Source organism: Sminthopsis crassicaudata, chromosome 3 (assembly GCF_048593235.1).
Source record: "Sminthopsis crassicaudata isolate SCR6 chromosome 3, ASM4859323v1, whole genome shotgun sequence".
NCBI lineage: Eukaryota > Metazoa > Chordata > Mammalia > Dasyuromorphia > Dasyuridae > Sminthopsis > Sminthopsis crassicaudata.
In genome coordinates, this window is record NC_133619.1 from 338,059,861 (window position 1) to 338,079,384 (window position 19,524).

At 36.5% G+C, this 19,524-nt stretch overlaps 1 long non-coding RNA gene across 1 annotated transcript; it reads right to left on the reverse strand.

Moving 5' to 3' along the window:
- Positions 1–6,618: 6,618 nt before the first annotated feature.
- LOC141561663 (uncharacterized) lies at positions 6,619–14,529 on the reverse strand. Its single transcript, XR_012488112.1, has 3 exons — positions 11,867–14,529; positions 11,252–11,301; positions 6,619–9,170 (listed from the first exon to the last, which is right to left on the reverse strand). It is a non-coding gene; the product is annotated as an uncharacterized LOC141561663 (long non-coding RNA).
- Positions 14,530–19,524: the final 4,995 nt, after the last annotated feature.

The window sequence follows — 19,524 nt, forward strand, 5'->3', positions numbered from 1 at the left end:
ATTTGGGTGGAACAACCCTTGGAGTGGAAAAAGTTCAGGCCTTACACAATATAATAGAAGAACGACAGCTAGGGGCACATTAAACACTCTCTTAGCCCCTGGAATTCTTCAGTTTTCATCATAAAAAAGCAATCAAGTAAATGATGAATATTTGAACAGATTTAAGAAAAGTAAATGAACAGATGGAGACTATGGGAATTCTTCAACTGGATTGCCCTAGTCCACACAATTGCCAAAAAGAAGGCCATTATGGATAATAGATATAAAAAAGACTTATTTTTATTCTATCCCTTTACATAATAAAAATAGATTTGCTTTTACCATTCCTAATATAAACTTAGGGGAACCATATAAAAGATTTGAATGCACAGTTTTGCCACAAGGAGTGAAGAATAGCCCCACTATGTGTCAGATGTATGTTATTCTATTCTTGCTTCTGTAAGAAAAGCATTTCCACAAATTATGACATTACATTTATGGACAATATAGGGTGTGCCAAAGATACATGGTCCCTAGAAGAGTGTCTGCAGACTGCAATAGAAACATTAAATCATTATCATTTGCAAATAGCTCCTGAAAAATTTCAACCTCATTTCAATATTTAGGATTTACTACTAAATCACAGTTCCTCACCCTGCAAAAATTTTCCTTAAGAAAGAGGAGTTGAAAAATTTAAATGATTTTTAGAAGTTAATTGGGGACATACAATGGCTGCACCCCACATCAGGAATAACTACAGATCCATTAAAAATTTTATATAATGTCCTTAGAGGAGACACTCAAATTCTTCTTAGCAACTTACCCCAGATGCAAAACAGGCATTTGAGGAGAGACAGCACTTACTCAAACTCTTATTAGAAGAGACTTAGAAAAGTCCATAGAAATATCAGTAATGGCCACAAAAGACATCCCACCTGCAGTTATTCATCAAGAGCAAAGGATTTTGGAGTGACTTCATTATCCAGCTCAACCTGTACGTAGTTTAGCCATTCATCCTATATTGGCAGCAAATATTATTGAAAAGGCCATAAAGAGGGGCAGCTAGGTGGTATAGTTTATAGAGCACCAGCCCTGAAGTCAGGAGGACCTGAATTCAAATCTGCCCTCAGACACTTAACACTTCCTAGCTATGTGACCCTGGGAAAGTCACTTAATTTTAATTGCCACAACAACAACAACAACAACAACAACAAAAAGGAAGGAAGGAAGAAAGAAAGAAAGAAAAAGAAAGAAAGAAAAAGAAAGGAAGGAAGAAAAAGAAAGGAAGGAAAGAAGGAAGGAAGGAAGGAAGGAAGGAAGGAAGGAAGGAAGGAAGGAAGGAAGGAAGGAAGGAAGGAAGGAAGAAAAAGAAAGAAAGAAAGAAAGAAAGAAAGAAAGAAAGAAAGAAAGAAAGAAAGAAAGAAAGAAAGAAAGAAAGAAAGAAAGAAAGAGAAAGAAAGAAAGAAAGAAAGAAAGAAAGAAAGAAAGAAAGAAAGAAAGAAAGAAAGAAAGAAAGAAAGAAAGAGAAAGGAAGGAAGAAAAAAGAAAGAAAGAAAGAAAAGAAAGGAAGGAAGAAAAAAGAAAGAAAGAAAGAAAGAAAGAAAGAAAAGAAAGAAAGAAAGGAAAAAAAAGAAATGGCCCTAAGGAGAGTTACACAACTTTCAGGGACTAAACCTCATAGTGTATATATCACATATACCCAAACCCAAATTAATTCCTTGAATGGCAATGCTTGTTAGCTTATGATCCAAATTTTCATTATGGATCACCTCTGCTTCTCACATATATACTCACAGCTTGGCCATGGACTTTTAAAAGTAAGGCTTCTCAGCAGCTATTTTCACAGATGCCACCAAAAATAATAAAAATTCTATTTATTCCATGGAGTTAACAATAAAGAAAGTGTATGACACCCCATTTACTTCTACCCCAAAAATTAACTATATGCCTTAATTCTTGCTTTGTAATTTTACCTTTATGATTGCAATCTATTAATTGATTTAGTTTTATGCTGCTGGTGTTTTGTCACTCATCTCAATGGCCCAGATTAAATTTTCTAGCTCTAGCATTTATCAGCTTTTTCAGCAATTTACAAACTGTGTACAATCAAGATGAGGTAAGTATTATGTCATACATGCACCATCACACACACAATTACCAGGCCCTATAGTTCTTGGTAATTCTGTGGCAGATTTTAACCTCACTGCTGTCAGCCATAGCCATCCTCATCTTCAAGCTTTCTCATCAGTTATATCATTAATCAATTTGTGCTCTGAAAGTTCAATTTTGCCTTACTAAAACCTGTCCAGCATGTGTCCCATTTCATCCCCAGTGTATACCTCAAAACATTTTTAAAGTTCTGTGCTCAATTTTTGGTACCAAATATTGTAGGGATAACATGACCACTATCATGTGTCCACCATCAGGGAAGATTTGAAAATATATTACAATAAATTTCCAGTTCAAAAGGAATATATATTAGTAGAAGAAATGTTATTCATGAGTGTCCATCTTTTCTTTGTTTCCTTGTAGATTTTTTTTTTTGTTTTCTACTGTGCACTTTTACTTTATTTTTTTCCTCCCTTTTCATATCCTTTACCTGCCCAAAGTAGGCTATTATTAAATATAGATATATTTGTATATATATATATATATATATATATATATATATATATAAATATACACACAGGTACACACAACCACAACCACACCTCTCCCCTAACATAGATATATTCATACCCACCCACTGAATCACATATAGACATGTCTATAGATACACATTCTTAGAGCAACATGTATATATATTTACATATACTTGTTAATATACTCACATATTATATATGCACACATATACTCATGCATCTAAAACAATAATAGTATGGTTGACATATAATGTAGATGTCTCTTTTGATTGGATCTTTTAAATTTAACTTTATCTAAAATCAGTGATTACTAGCTGAACTTTTTTTTAAATGAATTCTAATCTTGATGCATATTGTAGAGTTTGTTTATACCCCTTCTTTCCTCTCTGCTTACTTTTTAATCCTGCTCCTTAACTTGCCTTGATATTTTACCTATTACCACCCATGGATCCCTCCCTTGTCTTCTTCCCAAACGTTTTGCTTTCCCATCTACCTATCCTTCCTCTCTTATTTCTTTGCAGGAGCCAGCTCCATCCTGCTTGCTGCTAAATTTTCTTTCTTTTTTTTTTTTTTTTTTAGTTTTTGAAAATCTTAATGGTTTTTATTTGAGAGTAATAATAATAACACATTTCCATCTCTCTTTACCATTACAAAATGCTTTCATTTCCCATTTCTAGCAAAGAACAGCTGTGAAAGTTTTGAAATACCATGAGAAAAATCACTCCAGAGTTCTAGGTTGTGAAGAGCTGCTAAATTTTCAGTGTGAGCATTTATATTTCAGAATCTAAAGAGCAAGGCTTGATTTATTGTGTTGATCAAGAAAACAAATCAATTCTTGTTGAGATAGAGAACATATTAACAATGCAGATTCAACTTAAAAGTATGGATTATTCTTTGAAGTGCCAGTTGTGAAATGTTTACAATCAAATCCTTATCTAAAGTGCTGAATCTGAGGGGAGTAGGGAGAGAGGAGAAAGAGAAAGAGACTAGGCAGCATGGAGTGGGACAAACTGAGGGAGGAAGAAAAGATAGAAGGAGGAGAAAGATTGAGATAAAAGAAGAGGAAAATGAGAGAGAAGAAGAGAGGAGAAAAAGACAAGACAGAGATAGATGCAGAGAGCTTCAATTGGGAAGATTTCATATAACGTATTTGTTTTAAAATTTATTTTTTAATCTTATTTCTTTTTTTTTTAAATTATATCTTTTTATTTACAAGATATATGCATGGGTAATTTTACAGCATTGATAATTGCCAAGCCTTTTGTTCCAATTTTTCCCCCTCCTTCCTTCCACCCCCTTCCCCCAGATGGCAGGTTAACCAATACATGTTACATATGTTAAAGTATAAATTAAATACAATATATGTTTACATGTCCAAACAGGTCTTAATTTTGTTTCAATAGTATTTTCCCAAATACATGTAAAGAGTTTTCAGCATCCATTTTTGTCCAACTTTGTATTCCCAATGTTTTTCCTTCCCTTCCTTAAGCACACCCTTCCCAAGAAAGCAATCTATTAAAAAAAAAAAAAAATTACAATTCTTTTAAACACATAGCCATGCATGTCATGCTGTACAAGAAAAAAATATCGAAAGGCCAAAAAAAATGTCAAAGAAAAAAAAACAGGAATCCAACAACATGAAAAGGTCATGAATTATGTTTTGATATTTGATAATTTTCTCTGGATGTTGTGTGGGAAAGATGAAGAATTTACAGCTCAAGCACATCTTGATCAGTAACTGTTAGCTAAATTAACTGAAGCCTGGAGGCCTCAGTTTCAGCTTCTCTGGAGTCACATGATTTTAAATAAGGCCTAGACTACATTCCATTGTCCAAAGAAGAAATTAAAAGTATATGTGGCCAGAACCAGGAGATCATTATACACTTCAACAATAATACTATATAAGGATTAATTCTGATAGAATTGGATATCTTCAACAATGAAAGATCCAATTCAGTTTCAATTGATCAATGATGGACAGAGTCAGCTACACCCAGAGAAAAAACATTGGGAATTAAACGTGGACTACTTGTTCTTTTATTTTTCTTCCCAGGTTTTTACCTTCTGAATCCAATTTTTCTTGTGCAACAAGAGAACTGTATGGATCTGTACACATATATTATATTTAAGATATACATGTTTTAACATGTACAAGACTGCCTGCCATCTAGGGGAGGGGATGGAGGGAGGGAAGGGAAAAGATGAAACAGAAGTGAGTACAAGGGACAAGGTTGAAAAATTACTCATGCACATGTTTTGTCAATAAAAAGCTATAATAAAATAAATAAAACATTTAAACCCAAAACAAACAAAAAAACTGGACATAAAAAAGAATAGTTTGAGAATCTTAATCTGTCAAGAATCTTACATACAGAAGATGCCATTAAAATGATTTTACAAAAAGAGGGATGGGAGGCAGTAGCAGGGGATGATCCAGATGAGATTAACAAGCAATGTGTAGAGATGTTTATTGAATTTGACCCCCAAGGAAATACACACACACACACACACACACACACGCACACACCACATATATATAACAGGGGGTATTGTGTGGAAAAGGTGAAGAACTTACAGTTCAAGAACATATTGATTAGTAACTCTTAGCTAAATTAACTGAAGCCTGGAGGTTTCAGTTTCAGCTTCTCTGGAGTCACATGATTTTAGATAAGGCCTGGTCTACATTCCATTGTCCAAAGAAGGAACTAAAAGCATACATGGCCAGAGGAGTTATATCAACACATCATTTACTGCATTCTACTAGCCAAATAAGGGAATAAAGACATGTAGCCAATAGTAACATACAGAGGATGGGATTTCTGAGGTTCTTTGAAATGTATAAAAACTGCACACACTCTCAAGGCAGCAGCTCTCCTACCACAAGCTTTCTCTTTCCCATATCTAGTGGTGGGACTGCTCATCCTCATGAGGATTTAATAATCTTGTTTTCTACTTTGAGTAATCTCCGAGTAGTCATTTTGGGTAGGGGTTTTCCACATCCCACACAATGTAGATGGCATTTTTCATCCCAAGTCTAATGGAACTGACTTGGATAACACCATTGCTGAAAAGAGCCAACTCCATCACACTTGATCATCACATAATCTTGTGGTTTCTGTATACAATGTTCTCTGGATTGTACTCACATTAAGCATCATTCATGCAAGTCTTTCCAGGTTTTTCTGAAATCAGCCTGCTCATCATTTCTTAAAGATCAATAATATTCCATTACATTTGGATTCTTGCATTTTTAAACAACTGGTGAGCTTTATTCTTAATTCCAGGACAAACTTTCAACAATTTGCAGAACTTGGATACACCATCCTAGACCTGATCCAGAGACCCAACACCTCAGGAAAAATGTTTGCCACATCTGCATTGCTGACCAATTTCAAGGTCATCAAATTGCCTTAATATTAAGTTCAAGCCTGCAATTGCTTCCTGATTTTCCTGGGGATAAAGGAGAGATACTGACTCAACCATTACTCTGAGCACAGCCAAGGCCAGGTGTTGGAGCTAGCCATGAGGACCACCCAAGGGAATTTAGGCTATACTTGGCCATACAAAACGAGATCTCAACATATAAAACTCTGTGGGAGGCGATAGGTTGTACCTAATTTTTGAGCTCATTGCCTGTGGTGGTCATAGCAAATGATTTTGTCATATATCCTGGGAGTTTAAATGAGCCCTCCCCCCAGGCTATGTGTTCCCCTAATATCAGCCCTGTACTAATTGGAGAAGGCTGGGTACAATCTAGCATCTCCTACTTGAAGGCAGAAGCTAAATGTTTGGTCATCAAGCTGACTGTAGTCACTATCCCTGGGATCAGTGGAGAAATGATTTTTACAAAGAAAATCCCAAATTAAATTTAAAAAGGAAAAAAAGTCCAGATTTCTCTTCCATATTCCTCTTTCTCTACATAAATTAAAAATGTAAAATGAGACAATTTTAAAGTCACAACACAAGTTCCTTAATTTTTCAATTTTTAATTGCCAGTTCAAAAAGTGTATTTAGTACAAGTATATACATGATTGTCCATCTTTTTACTTCTTGTAAATTGTTTTCTGCTCCATATTTTCCTTTATTCCTTTTCTCCACTTTCTTCTTCCCACACTCCACCCCCAGAGCAGGCTCTAGTTAAAAGGATATTATGTATACATATATACATATATATATACATATATATATATATATATGTATATACACACATTACACACACACATATTACTATGCCTGCTGAATTTTTGCTTTAATTCTGGTCCTTAAATTGCCTTACTATTACTGCCTATTCCTCACCCCCTTATTTCTTTATAGATTTTGCAGTGTTTTATAACCTTCATGGTATATATGTAGTGTTGCCCATTGAACCCATTGCCAAAGAAAATAGGGTTTCAAAAGTATGAGTCCTTGTCTTTCCTAATATGCTTGTGTGTCTATTCTTCCTCTGTACCTCGTTTGTATAATGTGATTAATATTTTTATATCATTTCTGCCAGTCTTTCAAGTTGTATACCTTATTGTCGATATATATCTTAAATATGTAACATATTTCCTATGTAAAATATATAAACAATTTGTCAATGTTTAAACGGTTTGTCCATGTTAAATTCCTTAAAACGAATATTTGATATTAGCTTTTCTATGTTAAATTTTCAGTTAACTTCAGGTTTGGTTGAAAGTCCTGAAAATCTGCAAGTTCATTGAATGTCTTTTCACATTCAAAATTATAATTTTAGCTGGTTATGACATTTTTGGCTGCAGGCCTAGTTCTTTTGATTGTTGGTAGATATATTTCCAGTCTTTTAGTGGTGGCTCTTGATGTGCCTTGTAAATTTCAATTGTAGCTCCAGTGTATTTGAATTTATTGTATCTTAAAAAAAACTTTTTGATCTGGAGATTTAAAAATTTGGCACCAATATTCCTATATATGTTCCACAAAAGATTTCATTGAGATGGTAATTGGTGGATTTTTTTCTATTTCTACTTCTCACATTCTATCACTCCAGGACAATTTTCCTGAATTATTTCTTGCATTATTGTGTCAAGCTTCTTTTTTGGTCACAATTTTCAGGCAGTCCAATTCTTCTTGTATTTTCTCTTCTTAGTATGATCTCCGTATGTGTCCTTTTATGTTTCACATTTTACCATATTTTTTCAGTCTTTAAAATTTGTTATTTCTCGGTTTATCATAAGATTTTTTTTTTATCTTCAAGATGCTGTATACACCTCCTTTGCAAGTTGGTTTATCTTTTGTTTTCATAATTTTCTGATTTTTATTTTTTCTTTAGTTTTTCCTTATTGTTTCTCATTTGATTTTTAAATTCTTTTTTGAGTTCTATGAATTCTCTTTGGGCAGGAAGCCATTTCATATTACTCTTTGGGGTAGCAGCTTTTTTACTTAAAGAGTCCTCTTCTGAAGGTGTACCCTAATCTTTTCTATAATATGTTTTGATGGTGGAGGGGTTCTTTGCAGGTTCATTTTAAAAAATTATTCGGGTAACTACCTCTAATCAAGTTGTATATGGGGGGAATGGTGTTTCAATCTTCCCTTTAGCTCTTCCTTCTGACCAGAAACATCAACCAAGAACTCCACCCTCCTGCAAGTACCCTCAGCCAGCAAGGTTCCTGTCCTGCTGCTTCCACACTCAGGGTACTGGTCCCTTCTTGCCAGGGCCTCATTCTCAAGATTCTCAGTGGCATAGCTGGACTTGGTGATCCTTATCAGTCGAGGTTCACTCAGGCCTCCATGACTCAGATCTCAACTTCACAAATAATTTGGGAGATGAAAAGTCTCTGTGGTTCCTACTGAGGCTTCAACCGCCTAGATAGCTTGAATGGTTTCCACTTCTTGGTTCTATGGATTTAGCCTAAAGGTATTTGGTCTTCAGACAGGTTGATGCCCAGCCCAATGGCTTTCTTCAGAACTTCTTGGATTGTATCTGAAGGATCCCTTTCTGTGACAAGTCTTTTGTTTTTGATCAGTCTATATTTGCCCTGAGGCACAAATTTGTTCAATTTATGGGGGAAATCTGGAGAGTGAAATTTACCAATCTACTCTACCATCTTTCTTCACAGAATCATCCACCAGAAATTTTTTTTAAAAAAACCTAAAATGGAATTTGATGTTTGGAATGTCCTCCCTGGGGCCTTTGCGTGGAACAATTGGGGACAATCTTAGGAGGGTCTTGTTTTCCAGAGACAAGACAGGCTGGATCTTGCAGCTCCTCTTGGGAAGAGCACTTACTGATTTGACAGGAAAGACTGAGGTGGCTTCTTGATGATCCTGAGGGAGAACAAGAAGTAATTGCCCAACCATTATAATAGGCACTGCCAGTGTCATGTGAGGCACCACCCAGGCAAATATCTGACTCATGACGGGTCCACAAGATCCTCCTTCTGTGTCATTGACCCAACACAGTGATATCCAGGCCTTTGATGCAGGACATCTGCGCAATGCTAGAGCCCAAGGGTGCAATCCAATGAGCATGACCTGGGAGTACCACTGACTTGGACTGCTGGTACAGGTTTTTCTGCCTCATCTGGACCAAATCTGTGAATTAAGAAGAAAACATGTGAATAACAGGGAAGGAATCAGGAAAAAGATTGTGGATGGGAAACTGAGCAGGAGAACAGGGATTATGATCTACCAAGAATGATACCTGGTCTTTGGAGGAGAACTGGACCCTTTTTGATGTGCTCTTACATGTTCTCCCTCATTTCATACTTGGAAGCCAAGAGACAACTTTATTACTTCCAATTTTTCTTGTACACCATTTATTTGTACAGAGTTGTATTGAATCACCCCTTTAGACTAAGAGCTCTTCCAGGGAAGGGCCTGGCTTGGGCCATTGTGTTCCCCCAGTGTTTAATATGGAGCTTGGCCCATAGCAGACAATAAATGTTTATTGACTATTGCCTCCACTCATTCTTTCCCCTTTCACTCTCTGTACTCTGGTTTCTTACATCCTCATTCAGTTAATTTTACTAGCTGAAATGCAAAGTTACTAATAACTTCCAAAGTACAAAATTGAATTACCTCTTTTTTGTTTTGTTTTTAATTTTAATTTAATATTTAACCCCATTACATTAAATTTTTTTTCTACATTTCTTAAGATTTTTGCTTTATAGGTTCTGATCCCTATCCACAATTAAGAAAACCCATGCCAAGTTATGCAAAACCTTTCCATAAAAGTTGTCAAAGAAAACAGATCTCCCACCCTAATTAAAATAAAAACCCATTAAGAAAAACTTAAGTTAAAAATAAAGAGAAACAGAGAATGCTTTGATCTGTATTCAGACACAATTACTTCTTTCTCTGAAAATGGATAGGATTTTTTAAACTATAAATCCTTCAGAGTAGTTGTGGATGATTTACTACTGAGAATAACAAAATCATTTACAACTGGTCATCCCAGGACATTGCTATTATTTTGTATATGATATATTTCACTTTGTTCATGGAGTACTTTCAAGGTTCCTGCCCCCCTCCCCCACCAAGAATATCCTGCTCATCATTTCCCAGGGAACTATGATATTCCATCAGAAACATTTGATTCAATTATTTTTCTTTACATAATTAGTTGCTAATTGTTATTTACCCCCATTTTTCTCATCTCTCCTCAGAAATGAGGACCACTCACCTCCCCTAATATGACCTGTTCTTTTATCATTTTCTCCTCTTTCTCTTCCCATATCTCATTTACCTCCTATTTTCCTGCAGGGTAAAATAGATTCTATACCATTCTTGAGTATTTATGGTACCTCCTATTTGTTCTAATTCTGATGAGAGTAAGGTTGGTTCACTCAACCTCTCCTCTCCTCTTCCTCTTCCCCTCCATTAGAAAAGCTGTTTCTTGCTTCTTTGTCTTATAGCACATAATTTACATCATTCATTTCTCCCTATCCCTTTCCCACTACATTTCTATCTCAGTCCTTATTTTCATCATTTTTAAAAAAGATATTATTCCTTCATATTCAACTCACACCTCATACCCTCTTTATGTATACTCCTTCTAACTGCCATAATAATGGGAATGTCCCAAGGAATTAGAAGTATCTCCCCATGTAGGAATGTAAACAGATAAAGCTTAAACCAGTCATAGAATATTGATCCTGCATCCGTCTTGAGTTCTTTTCCCCAATTCCCACATAATATCTGTTGAACATTTTGACCTGGATGCCCAATTGCACTTGAATCTCCACATGTCCAAAACACAATTCTTTGTCCCCTACCCTCTGCCCTCTTCTGAAATTGCCTATTCCTTCACCCAGGTTTTCAGGCTCAGTCAACCACAACTCTTCTCCCTGCTTAGCCCACATACAACCATTTAGTTAGACACCTTTCAATTCCTTCCTCAATATCATTTTCCCCAAAAGTTTTCTATTTTTCATTCCCATAGCTATCAACCTGATGACCCTGTATAACACTCTCCTAAACTATTCTAAAAGCCTCATTGTTCCATTAGGATTAAGCCTTCTGATGTTATTTTTATGTACTTTATCTTGCTTATTCTAGTTCCGACTTCTTGTCCTCCCTGGTAGAATTTTTTTTTTTAATATCTTCCTCATTTAGTACAGTGACTGATAGGAGATTAAATATTACTATATATTTGTTGATTAATTGATTCTCACCCTTGGGAAATATTCTATTTCTTCTCCCAATGCTGAATGTCAAGGATTTCCTGAGGGAAAAGAAGATCAACAAATAAGTACTAAGAACTCTGATTACAATAACTATCTTCCCATCTATTAGGAGTAGCAAGCAGCCCAAGTAGTCCCTGATAGCTAGTACAGGCAACATTAGTACAGACTAGCCATTGCTTTTCATTGTCATCTACACACACACACACACACACACACACACACATTTTGGCCCCCAATTCTTGACCTGCTGGGTACCAAATGGAAAGGATCTCATGAGGTCATTTAAACCATTCTGTTAACCTCAGAGGCCTTCCCAGCTGGACTCATGTTTCTAGAATCCAACATGCTACTCCTGTTGCCTCTGCTTCTCTAGACTTTTCATATATCATATACAAAATAATAGCAATGTCCTGGAATGACCAGTTGTAATGATTTTGTTATTCTCAGTAGTAAATCATCCACAACTACTCTGAAGGATTTATAGTTTAAAAAATCCTGTACTACTTACATTGAGTTCTTGAGCACTCACTATACCTCTGAAGAAGGACCACCTCTACAGAGAATTGTGTCTTACCTGTTCCAAAACAATTTCAGCAAACTCACCTACAACACTTCTGCACCACTCCCCTCCGGGTTTCTCCAGGATATGCAGGTATATTGTCATGCAATAGAATGACCCCTGGGGAGAGCTAACCAGAAAGCAATTACCAAAGGTGACCTAGGCACCATTATGTCCTTGAAGGATGCACTTTTATCTATAAACTGAGACTTCTTCAATTTCACTGTAACAGTTCCCATGGCTCTATTAGGAGAAATGCCTCTGACTGGGAACCCTCTCAACCTATTATCCTTTCTTTCCAATGTAAAACTCCTATAAACACTATGGTGCACACATCCTTGGCTGCCCAAGTACTCATTTTACTGCATATAATACCAACATTCTCTCCAACAACCTTACCATCTGAGGAGATCGAATTGAGTCTTTAGGGAGAATGTTCTCTGGTATTTAAGAAGGGAAAGAGCAAAGCTCATTCCTTAAACTTCCTCTCTAACCTGAGTGCCACCATTCACTAAATGACTAAGAAAATAGGTCACTTTCTCTAAGAATTCCTAAGAATCCCTGGACTCTCTGATCAACAGTCTTAGACAAGTGCTTGCCCTAGATTATCATTTCTTGACTTTAATGGTGTTGCCTGTCTCCTTGACAATACCACCTTGGTGAAGGTTGAACTTTGTACTGTGTGAATCCTAAAAAACAAAACAAAACAAAATATTGTATGGATGTTAGATGACATCTCCTCCCCCCTCATTCCTTATTCCACTAGTTCTAAAGTTGGGTTCTATTTTTTTTTTTTAAATGAAAACTATTAGTAAAAACATTGCTAATCCTGGATTTGAGGGGATGGTGCTTCTAGCTTCACTTTAGCTCTTCCCTCTGATCTGGAACTCCAAATCAAAAGCCCCATCCTCCAATTGCCAGAAGCCAGCAGCCCCCTGCCCCATTGCTTCTGCACCCAGCAGGTGTACCTATTTCTGCTTGCCTAAGGCCATGTCTCACCAGCACAGCTAATCATTAAAGGATCCCTCAGTCTTCTTGGCCTCAATCTCTAATTGATCATGCAGTCTGGGAGGTGACATTTCTGTGGTTCAAGCTGAGATTCCAGCCAAACCCAGCTAGCCCTAGGGGGCCACACTTGCTGTTTCCCTGTGGAGCTTGCCTGGAGGTATTTGTACTTCACACTGCTTAATGTTTTTCATCAGTCTATAACACAGTCCTGAATCTAGAAGAAAGATGCCCAACTCTAACTGGAACTAACTCTTAAGCCATAAAATAACATAGCAATAGACATCCTAGAACTGAGCCATTAACATAGCAGTAATGCTTTTAATATAAAACCTCAAGGGTTTTTTTGAACCTAGATTGTCTAAGGCATAAAATGAAGATGTCAGTAGTTTAGGCAAATGAAATACCTAAGTGAAGAACCTCAATTCTTCTAAGTGAAGAATAATGTGTGTGTTTTTTTAAAGCATCCTTTGTTCTCCACTTCTTTGCTAATTATCTTGCAATTTAGCATGCCAGTCAATGGCCTATTACAAAAATTTTGGCTTCTTGATTTGGAGATTATCTAAATTTATTTTGAAACACTTCCCAACAGTGGGGAAGAACCCCAATATTTTTGGAGATTCAGCTCCAAACCTTCAGCAGTGAAACTACTGAAATAGTGTCTGTGAGTAAAATTTATGTACCATACCAGTCTCCTCCTGGATAGACACCCCTCCTCTGAACAGGTATTAAAAGAGGCATTTTGTGATGGGAGGTTATTTAACAGCACCCTCAGGATTTACTTAGGTTCATGTTGGCTGGGTTTGACAAACCTGCCTGTTATTACTACCTTGTGTCCAGAGAAAATAGGTTTTACATGGCAATGGAGATTGTTCTTTCCCAAGGAGTTACTTGGTGTACGCCAAAGAGAAATTCCCACTGACTTGCCTCTTAAGATTGATAATTAGTCAGAGGACGTTCGAAACCAGCCAGAGGAGGAGAGTACATGCCCTTTCTTTAGCATGTACCTGATCTTGGGAACTATAAGATGATGTGTTAAGAGTTGGAGAAGTTGGGAAGAAGGGCTGTTATATTTAAGGGCACTTTCAGCAGCTTGGTAGCAGATTCTGTAAGTTTGTTACCTCTGACCTGAAATGAGTACACCTTCTGATGTTCTTTACATTACAGAAAATTCTCTGTCAGGGACAGCTTGCAGTAAATATATAATTTCCCTTGCATACTCCAAGCAGGATTTTTTGCCTATCAAAAATCCTCTTTCTTTCTAGAGAGCCCCACGATCATGTCAAACATGAAAGACACATTTGGAGTCAGTATAGAAGTTCCCTTTCTATCCTTTCTACCATTTTAAAGCTCTGGTGAGGACAAAGTGTTTGCCCATCTGAGCATAGGTCCCAGGGAGAAGCAGTTTAGCTTCCAAAGTCTTCTTCAGGATCACTATGGAGTCACCTTACCTTTCTATCCCCATCTTCAAAAAAAACGGACCCATCAGTAAAATTCACCATCTGGATTGTTGAGAGGAGTTTCCCTCAAGTCAGGTAGACTCAATCAAAGTTTCTTCTCAATAATAATGTCCCTGGACTATGCGGTGTCAGGAAGTAAGGTGGCCGGGTGGAGAGTATGATACACTTAAGAGAGTTAAATTGGAAGTGTCTAATTGGAGGGCCTGATATTTGTTAAGCCTTCTGCTACCCAGTAACATATGGCCTTTAGCTTCTAGAATGCTCTGTGCCTCATGAGGAGTTGTTCACAACAGTTTTTAACTGTTGGTAAAAACTGTTTTAACTGTATTTAAAAGTCTCAAAGCTGTTTCCACTAGATGGGTCTTGGGAATTTGAGGCCCTATGGATAACTTCTGCAATTCCTTCTGAATGTCTGGGGCAGCCTGATTAATAAAATGCATGCTAAGGGGAGAAGCTCCTTCAGAAGAAGTGGATTCTAGGTTGGTCTATTTCTTTTTAGTTTTTTTCTTAAATATACAATAAGAAAAAAAAAAACTAAATAGAAATAGAAAAAAGAGAGAACATGAAAATTAAAAATATTGTCTATCCCAAGAGAACATTAAAGAAGATTCAAAATAAGTAACAATAAATTTCCTTTTTTAAGAAAGCATATGTAATAACAGAAGACATATTAATAACTATCCTTTTTTGCTTTCTTTTAAGATTTCTTTTGTTCTCCTCTGGGCATTTTTTATTGTATATTTTTTCCCACTTTCCTAACTATTACCTCTCCCAAAAAGGTTCATAATAGAGAGAAAAGTGTCCTTCTATGGCCAAAACCTTTTTGTCTACTGGCAGGAGCCCACCAAGCTGGCCAGGGAGATCTGAATAAAGCACTAAGAACAAGAGTCCTCATCCTTGGGATGTGTAGTTAAAGGGGTAAAGCAAATGGTTTAAGAAATGTGGGAGAAAGAAATTGACCTGAAGAGAACATAATCAATTTATCCACCTTTGATCAGTGTAAAGAGCATAATTTTCAATTTCCTCTAACAGTGTTTAAGTTATTTGTGACAAGAAGGCTGAGTCATTTTTATTTTGTAAAGAGTTGGACAGACCAAAATAAGGTACCAAAGAAAACCAGAAATAACTTTGAAATCCCTGTGGGAACCATGTGTAGAAAGTCTATGTCAGTATTCTGGAGAGGTACCCTTCCCCTGAACAGGTTTTAAAGAGAACCAGTTTAATATCATCTTCAGGATTCACATGGGCACAAAATGGGCAGCCTGATCAACCAGATCAGTTGTTTGTTTTGGCTTCTGAGAAAGAGACTGAAGTACATTCTTCATGGTTTCGTGTTGACCTGAAAGAACTTTCTACTAGCTTGTCTTTGGGATTGACACCTGGATTAAAGGGTGTAGAACCATCCAGAGGGGCAATGAGGATATCTCCTGTATTTGGCAAGGATCCTTTATAAGACAAAATATAAGAATTGCATGTTGGGTGAGCAAAATGCCAATCTATTAAATTGGCAGGCAGTCTCTTTCTGCCTGCATGAACAAGCCAATTTCCTCTGGCTTGGCCTTTGCATATCAAATAAAGTATTTAGGGAAAATGTTTGTAACAGAGGACATACAGTGCAAACATATTATTTCTGCTCTAGTAACAAACTAATAAAATGAATAAAATTGACTTTTTAATTGATGTAATACAAAATCTTTCATAAGTTACTTTCCTCAAGGAAGCTAATTTCATCCTGGAAGTGAAGCATAGCACAAATTTGATATACAGATCTTTTGCTTGAAACTAGAGAGTCTAAGGCATAAAATTATTTCAGTGGTTCACAGTAGTAAGATGCCTAACCTAAATACCCCAATCTTCCACTAAGATATGTGCTCTATAAAAGCACTATTTGTTCCCCATTTCCTTATAAACTTCTCTTGGAATTTCCCAAAAAGACAAAAAGGTGGGGAGGAGGAAGCCTTCTCTAGTCACAACTGGGGCCAATTTTGTACTACAGAAATAAAGATGGATACTTAAAGTTGTAGAACCCTAAAAATATTTTAGCAGATTCTGAAAATTTTGAAATTGCTCATTAAGAAGAGAATTGCAGAAAAGAAATCCTGAGATTAAGAGAGTAATTCCCAAGATTTCACTTGTTTCTGAATCATTTTAATAAGTTTTCAGGTATATAAAATTTATTTTAAGGAAAAATAAGGACTAGATCTTATAAAAGTTTAAAAAGTTATTAAATGCAATTGACAAAATGAAGATCATTGCAGCCCCTATTCCTCTTTCTTTGGAGTTCATCTACCTGCCAAGGCAAAGTCAAGAAGTATATGAACACATTTACAAAATACTTTCCACACAAATAAAGTCACATCTAATGAAATGGAAAAATATCAAAGTGCTCATGGATAGATGAGGTTAATATAATAAAAATGACAGTATTACCTAAATTAATCTAATTATTCAGTTCCATATCAATCAAACTCCCAAAAATTACTTCACAGAGCTAGAAAAAAATAATTAAAAAGTTCATCTGAAAGAAGAAAAGGTCAAGAATTTCAAGGAAATTAATGAAACAAAATAGAAATGAAGGTGACCAGCTGTACCAAACCAAAAACTGTATTATAAAGCAGCAGACATCAAACCTTTTGATACTGGCTAAGAAATAATATAATCTATCAGTAGAATAGTTTGGGTTCACAGAACAAAATAGTCAATGACTACAGTAATCTAGTGTTTGACAAATCCAAAGACCCCAGCTTTTGTCACTATTTGACAAAAACTTCTGGGAAAATTGAAAATTGTTATGGCAGAAATGAGATATTGACCCATACCTAACACTGTATACCAAAATAAGGTCAAAATGGTTTCATAATTTAGACATAAAGAATAATTATTATAAGCAAATTAGAAGAACAAAGGATAGTTTATCTCTAAGATCTGTGGAGGAGGAAAGAATTTGTGGCCAAAGAAGAACTGGAGTTCAATATTGAACATAAAATAGATAATTTTGAGTATATTAAGTTAAAAAGGTTTTGTACAAACAAAACCAATGCAGACAAGATTAGAAGGGAAGCAGTAAACTGGGGGGGGGGGGATTTACATTCAAGGGTTCTGATAAAGGCCTGATTTCTAAAATATATAGAGAACTGATTCAAATTTATAAGAATTCAAGCCATTCTCCAACTGATAAATGGTCAAAGGATATGAACAATTTTCAGATGAAGAAATTGAAACTATTTCTAGCCATATGAAAAAGTGCTCTACATCATTACTGATCAGAGAAATGCAAATTAAGACAACTCTGAGGTACCACTACACACCTCTCAGATTGGTGAAGATGACAGGAAAAGATAATGACGAATGTTGGAGGGGATGTAGGAAAACTGGAAATACTTTGTTGGTGGAGTTGATGGAGTTGTGAATGTCTCCAACTATTCTGAAGAGCAATTTGGCACTATGGCCAAAGGACTTTGAAACTATGTCTATACAGTGTCTTTACTGGGCCTGTATTGCAAAGAGATCATAAAAAAGGGAAAAGGACACACATGTGCAAAATCTTTGTGGCAGCCCTTTTTGGAGTGTCAAGAAACTGGAAGCTAAGTGGATTTCCACCATTTGGAGAATGGCTGAAAAAATTGTGGCATATGAATGTTATGAAACATTGTTCTATAAGAAATGATCAGCAGGATGATTTCAGAGAGGCTGGAGAGACTTACATGAATTGATGCTAAGTGAAATGAGCAAAACCAGGATATCATTATACATGGCAACAGTAAGAATATGTGATAATCAATTCTGGTGAACATGACTTTTATCAACAAAGAGGTGATTCAGACCAGTTCCTGTAAAGGGCTAGAACTGAGCAGATGCACTTAATCTAGCACTTAAGGCTAATTACCCATTGGACAATTTTTTATTAACATATGCTTGGAGAATGACCCTCCCCAACTATTCTGTGCTGGCTCGATTGGTGGGTGTGGACAAAGAGAGAGATGAGAGGGTGGAGTAAGACAGGCAAGATCATTCTTTGGCGGTGGAGAGAGAAGGAAGTGTGGAGATTGCTAGATCTAATTCCGTGACGGGGACCCCAAAAGACCAAGAATAAAGACTTTTGCTTATTCTGACTCTGGCTGATTCTAAGATATCCAGGATCACAACAAGTTCCAATGGTCTTGTGATAAAGAAAGCCATCTGTACCCAGAGAGAGGACAGTGGGAAATGAATGTGGATCACAACATAGTATATTTACTCTTTTGGTTGTTGCTACTCCACCTCTCTTTTTTGAGTTCACATGAATAGTCAGGAATATTGGAGAAGTAGAGGTGGAGTAGCATGGTGCATTCCTAAACCCCAAGTCCACCTGGGAAGGCCTCCATGGTTAAAAGCATGTGCAAGGGTTAAAATGACCTGATGTGATCTTTTCAGTTTTGTGCTCAGTGAGTAAGCAACTTGAGCCTTCCAAAATTTCAAGTATACCAAGTCCCCTAGATTTACCACAATGACAATCTGGGGATGAACATCTTCTGGTTTGGAGAAATGTTTGTGCATATTCATAAAAGGCCTTCTGTACTTTGCCAAGCTTTGGAATAATCTGAGTAATCAGTTGTTGTTATGAATCACCTAGAAAAATCAGAGGTAAAGAAAGGCTGCCCATATAAAAGTTTAAAGGAGCTAAGCTTAATGTTCTAATGAAGTGTAATATGGACTCTTAAGTAGTTCTATTTGGAGATTTTTTTACCTTGTCCTTGAACATCTCCTGGCACAGCTTAGTAAGGACTCCCTGGAGGGAATGATTCATGTTCTCCACCTTTCCCCAAGACTGAGGATGCCAGGTAGAATTAGATGATAATTAATCATAAGTGCTTCAACCACTACTTGGGTTCTTTGTGAAGTGAAGGCTGGGCCATTATCACTGTGTAAAGAGATGTGCAGACCAAAACAAGATATAATCTTTGTTAGTAAAACATTATTCTGAGCTTGTTCAGTTTACCCAGTTAGTAAACATGTCAACAAAAACCCAGAGTAATTTGAAACCCCTCCAATGGGGCCGATGAGTGGAGACTATCTGCCTGTCTTCTTATGGATAGGTACCCTTCCTCTGATCAGGTATTAAAAGAGCTTTGGGGGTGCTGCAAGAGCATTTGGTTCTGGGTTGGAGTGAGAAGACTCACAGCATCCTCTTTAATCAAAGCTTTGTTTTCCCAAAATCAGAGGTGCAAATAGCACTGGCATCTATCTACTTAGAAATT